The following is a 6,611-nucleotide window of genomic DNA, read 5'->3' as shown; positions in this document are numbered from 1 at the left end:
TCAGCAGTTGCTGTATTACAGTCTGTAGCTAATCCCTGTTTGGTAGTAACGTTTTTTGGCTCCTTATGTTGAACAACCATGTCCTGGCAGGGAGCGAGACAGGGCTTTATTAGCCAGCTGTGCTATTTGATGGAGTGCATCACCAGATGTTTTGACCAGAAGTATGGGATTTTGGTAACTACCTAGCACTGCTATAGGATTACAGTAGATGACAACACATGGCAAAGCCAACCCAAGGCAACAGACAACATTGAAGCCAACCCTAAGTATAATGGAGTGAATTTATAGTAAAAAGATACAGGTCAAAGGTACAAGGCCAAACACAGGTGTTAATGGTATACATATATTTCAAATCATATATTAGCTAATTAAGAGTGGCATCCCTAATCCACTGCAGTTTATAGTGACAAAAAGATTCCATATTGATACAGATCTGTTCAGGGATTGCAGGTCAAAGACCAGATGAAATCTGTACATTTTGGAGACTAGACAAAGGTTTAAGTATCCTGAGCAGTAGGGGAGGTGGTCCTGGCTTTTGAAATGGGACATTGTGTGTAAATGTCACTGCCTTCTCTGAACTTTGAAAGAAATTGAACTGAAAAAAGCCTGTGCCTCCTTGTCAGATTCCTTAATAAACTGCTGCAGAACACAAACTAGTTTTAGGTAGGATATAGGTAGATGAACCAGTCATGCAAAGAAGATCTTGGCAGGCAGAGTTGGGAGTAGGATGTAGACGCTGTAGATAACATCATCTACATTGCTTTGGTGACCTTTACAGCTACAGCTTCTTCTGAAGAGAAGATAGATTTTTGTAGACTACTTTTATATTTGGAATGTGCTTGTCTGAGTCCTAAAAGTAGATTGTAGTATCTTTGGATAGGTGGGCCACACGAACATCTATCAGGGCTGGGTTATTCAGAGCTCAGTGTCTTTTGCACAACTTTCTGGCTAACTGGAAAATCTTCTACTGTATCTGCCAAGATATTGTAGGACAGCGGTCCCAAACCTTTTTATGCACCATTTTTTTCGCATTTTAGGCACATAATAAAACACTAAACTAGTGCATAGTATATAATTATTACACATACAGTGGATATAAAAAGTCTACACACCCCTGATAAAATGTCAGGTTCCTGTGCTGTACAAAAATGAGACAAAGATAAATCATTTCAGAACTTTTTCCACTTTTAATGTGACCTATAAACTGTACCACTGTGCACACCCTTAAACAAATACTTTGTTGAAGCACCTTTTGATTTTATTACAGCACTCTGTCTTTTTGGGTATGAGTCTATCAGCATGGACCATTTTGACTTTGCAAGATTTGCCCACTCTTCTTTGCAGAAACACTCCAAATCTGTCAGATTGCGAGGGCATATCCGGTGCACAGCCCTCTTCAGATCACCCCACTGATTTTCAATTGGATTCAGGTCTGGGCTCTGGCTGGGCCATTCCAGAACTTTAATCTTCTTCTGGTGAAGCCATTCCTTTGTTGATTTGGATGTATGCTTTGGGTCATTGTCATGTTCAGCTTTCTAGCAGAAGCCTGAAGGTTTTGTGCCAATATTGACTGGTATTTGGAACTGTTCATAATTCCCTCTATCTTAACTAAGGCCCCAGTTCCAGCTGAAGAAAAACGGCCCCAAAGCATGATGCTGCCACCACCATGCTTCACTGTGGGTATGGTGTTCTTTTGGTGATTGTATGGTGCAGTATTGTTTTTGCACCAAACATATTTTTTGGAATTATGGCCAAAAAGTTCAACCTTGGTTTCATCAGACCATAACACCTTCACATACTTTTGGGAGACTTCAGATGTGTTTTTTCAAAATGTAGCCTGGCTTGGATGTTTTTCTTCGTAAGAAAAGGCTTTCATCTTGCCACTCTACCCCATAGCCCAGACATATGAAGAATATGGGAGATTGTTGTCACATTTACCACACAGCCAGAACTTGCCAGATATTCCTGCAGCTCCTTTAATGTTGCTGTAGGCCTCTTGGTAGCCTCCCTGACCAGTTTTCTTCTCGTCTTTTCATCAATTTTGGAGGGACGTTCAGTTCTTGGTAATGTCAATGTTGTTCCATATTTTCTCCACTTGATGATGACTGTTTTCACTGTGTTCCATGGTATATCTAATGCCTCTAATTCTTTTGTACCCTTCTCTTGACTGATATCTTTTAACAATGAGTTCCCTCTGATGCTTTGGAAGCTCTCTGTGGACCATGGCTTTTGCAGTGGGATGCGACTAAAAAAATGTCAGGAAAGACCAACTAGAGCAGCTGAACTTTATTTGGGGTTAATCAGAGGCACTTTAAATGATGGCAGGTGTATGCTGACTCCTATTTAACATGATTTTGACTGTGATTGCTTAATTCTGAACACAGCTACATCCCCAGTTAGAAGAGGGTGTGCACACTTATGCAACCACATTATTTTAGTTTTTTTGGTTTTCTTCCCTCCACCTAAAAGATTTCAGTTTGTTTTTCAATTGAGTGGTACAGTTTATAGGTTACATTAAAGGTGGAAAAAGTTCTGAAATGATTTATCTTTGTCTCATTTTTGCACAGCACAGGAACCTGACATTTATTAAGACTTTTTATATCCACTGTATAATGTAAATGTAATTATTACATCTTATATTATGCACTTTATTATTATTATTATTATTACATCGTAAATATATAAAATATAATACAACTCACCATAATACTGAATCAGTGGGAGACCTGCAACTACACACACCAAAAGGATTATTAGGAACACCATACTAATACGGTGTTTGACCCCCTTTCGCCTTCATAATTGCCTTAATTCTACGTGGCATTGATTCAACTAGGTGCTGAAAGCATTCTTTAGAAATGTTGGCCCATATTGATAGGATAGCATCTTGCAGTGGATGGAGATTTGTGGGATGCACATCCAGGGCACGAAGCTCCCGTTCCACCACATCCCAAAGATGCTCTATTGGGTTGAGATCTGGTGACTGTGGGGGCCATTTTAGTACAGTGAACTCATTGTCATGTTCAAGAAACCAATTTGAAATGATTCGAGCTTTGTGACATGGTGCATTATCCTGCTGGAAGTAACCATCAGAGGATGGGTACATGGTGGTCATAAAGGGATGGACATGGTCAGAAACAATGCTCAGGTAGGCCATGGCATTTAAACGATGCCCAATTGGCACTAAGGGGCCTAAAGTGTGCCAAGAAAACATCCCCCACACCATTACACCACCACCACCAGCTGCACAGTGGTAACAAGGCATGATGGATCCATGTTCTCATTCTGTTTACGCCAAATTCTGACTCTACCATTTGAATGTCTCAACAGAAATCGAGACTCATCAGACCAGGCAACATTTTTCCAGTCTTCAACTGTCCAATTGTAGCCTCTTTTTCCTATTTGTAGTGGAGATGAGTGGTACCCGGTGGGGTCTTCTGCTGTTGTAGCCCATCTGCCTCAAGGTTGTACGTGTTGTGGCTTCACAAATGCTTTGCTGCATACCTCGGTTGTAACGAGTGGTTATTTCAGTCAAAGTTGCTCTTCTATCAGCTTGAATCAGTCGGCCCATTCTCCTCCGACCTCTAGCATCAACAAGGCATTTTCGCCCACAGGACTGCCGCATACTGGATGTTTTTCCCTTTTCACACCATTCTTTGTAAACCCTAGAAATGGTTGTGCGTGAAAATCCCAGTAACTGAGCAGATTGTGAAATACTCAGACCGGCCCGTCTGGCACCAACAACCATGCCACGCTCAAAATTGCTTAAATCACCTTTCTTTCCCATTCTGACATTCAGTTTGGAGTTCAGGAGATTGTCTTGACCAGGACCACACCCCTAAATGCATTGAAGCAACTGCCATGTGATTGGTTGATTAGATAATAGCATTAATGAGAAATTGAACAGGTGTTCCTAATAATCCTTTTGGTGAGTGTATATGGTCCTATCTGGGAGTGATGGGAGACAGTGACACCCGAAGTGTGTTCCTTATGTCCAGTTTACTCTGTAATCTCGTTTTGGTTGCTGTCATTGCAGAAAACCCCACTTCATAAAGATAGGATTTTGAAAATGGAATCAGGGGTTTTTAGTGCTTTTGTGGCAATCTCAAATATTCTGCCTTGACTCAACTTTAAATCTCCATACGTTCTGGAGTAGTCTCAAACATACTTTTAAGGCCACCGTCATTTGTGATGTCAATTCATCTGACTAATTCATTCCTCCCCAGATGGGAAGTAATGCTCAAACTATTTTGAAAGCTGAAATAGGTGATCCTGCACCAAATGGGAGAATGAAGGCACAGACTCTGTCTCTTCCAAAATCCCTGCTAATGTTTAAAACTTCCAAACTCGTCCCATGATTCCAGCTTTAAACGCAGCCACTCTATCTGCTGACTTGAATACAGTTGTATTTCTTTGCTGAAGTGACAGATTGAGTTCATTGAGCAGGCTGTATATGTCACACAAGTAAGCAAGTTTTGTGACTGATTTGTTCTACTGAAATATGCCTGCCAGTGGTGACTGTTTTTCTAAAAGAAATCTCTAGTGGCTCTTGAAGACATTTGTGCTCTACTTCCATCTCACAGAGCTGCTCAAACAAGCGAATTAAGGGAATGTACTTTTATGTGGTTGATAATTTTAATCACATCACGCAAACATTGTTAAACTGCTTCAAAATATAAATATACAATAAAAGTTACCTATAGGTTATGTTGATCTTTTTTCGCTAATAGGACTGCTTTTGTAAGTAATTGTCACTTTAAGTTCATAAACCTGTTTTTCCAACCTGACTGTCCCTTCTCAACCTGTAAGTTATAGCTTCTAATGCCAACGGAAAACTGCTGTACTAATACGGCAGCCCCCTCATAGAGAAACATGGGGGATCAAATAGGAAATGCTTTTGTGGCAAAATTATAAATAGCATGCAAAGACAATATTATGACAGATATATAAAAAAAAAAAAAGATTTAAATTCTGGTCAGTATCTCTTAAAGTCCAAGTGACATTCAGAAGTGACCTCCTTGACCCGAGTAGTAAAAACAAACCCGTCCAGTTATGGCAGCCACTTTGCCTGTGCATATACCAACACAAAAATGACCAGTTCAGTTTTCCTGATGTAAATATTCAAAGACTTTAATAGTTCTGTAGCTGTGGTGTTAGTTGGCAACAATAATGCACATAACTTATCCTCATGCACATCCTCTTAAAAAAATATATCTCACAAAAACAAACATTAATGCCTTGTTGTCAACATCAGTAGACTCATCAACCTGATTTGCGTACCACGGTGACTTATTAATCCTCTCAAGCAATTGTGTCTCAATATCCTATGCTATTTCTTCAATTCATCTAGTTACGGTGCTAGTTGAAAAGCGAACATGTGCCACCTTCTGACCTGCAGCCTCTCCTAATAGTTGGTAAATGTACTTAGAAGCAGGCAGGATCAACTCTTTAGGCTTCTTAGCTTTAGTAATGCAGTTAGCGACTAGGAATTTTAAAGGAGATGAAAATCTACTAAGGTATTTTATTGCCAATAGATTAATCACAATAGTGTAAGCTATAACGCTGCATTTATTCTGCATAATGCTTTACCAAACCTGAGTAAACAGCCCTAGAAACACCCTTCTGTTTATGATAGCTGCTGCGTTTTTAGCTTGGTCTGGCTTCACTTACCATCAGCAGCATGGGGGCAAGTAACATCATTCAGCTCAGATTAAAACAGAAATAGGAGAGAGAGGAGCAAACTGAGACTCATGCCATGCCCTGAAGGATTTTTCTGAGAGCAAGAAGTCTGAGACAGAAGATCATGTATATGGAACACAAGGAAAGAAATTTGGTATTTATTTTCACTGAGGACAAAAAGTTCCACCAGCACACCCTTACCTCCTCCAATAGGAGACCCGAGAGAGTCGTAACTCTCACGACAATCCATCAGAAAATGTGTGATGCAAGCGGGACTTAGCCCTTGCTTGTTTATTTAAAGTATAGCAGCACTGAGGACACTGATGTAAGTGTTTATGGCTGTATTTACATTTCTGACAAATCTTTTTTAGTTTTTACCTTTCCTTCCTTTTAAATGCAGCTCTCTTTTTTTTGGCAGGCTTGGAGTCTTCTGCTGTCTCATCATTGGGTCTTACCAAAAAAGCTCTGCAGCAACATGTGTTTTTTCACTCGTTGTGTCTGTAGTGCTGCAGGGCAATTACTTTTTTGTGGTGTTGCCAGTCTTACAGGCAGTGGACCAGTGCCAGGCCGTGGCCTGTGTCTCACTGGGCCGCCTCCGATCCTGGCTGGTGTTACAAGTGCCGTGCATGTGACACATAATCATCTTTTGTAAAAGAAACACCTACTATACAATTATGCCTAATGGAAAAGACGTTTTCACTTAGACAATAGGTCCAGCACTCTTTCTGCAAACAGGGACAGAGCGGGCAAAGACAGGCAGGATGGGACAGAGCTGGCAAAGATTGGCAGGATGGGAAGGAGCGGGCTCTGACTGAAAGTGGGATGAAGACTAAGACCAGGGCGGAGCGTGAAGACTAAGAGCAGGACGGGACAGGACTGGAGTGAAAACAGGAACAGAACTGGAGTATAAACAGGAACAGAACTAGAGCGAA

This window comes from Xenopus tropicalis, chromosome 1 (assembly GCF_000004195.4).
Source record: "Xenopus tropicalis strain Nigerian chromosome 1, UCB_Xtro_10.0, whole genome shotgun sequence".
NCBI classification, from domain to species: domain Eukaryota; kingdom Metazoa; phylum Chordata; class Amphibia; order Anura; family Pipidae; genus Xenopus; species Xenopus tropicalis.
Note: the sequence above shows the minus strand (reverse complement) of the source record.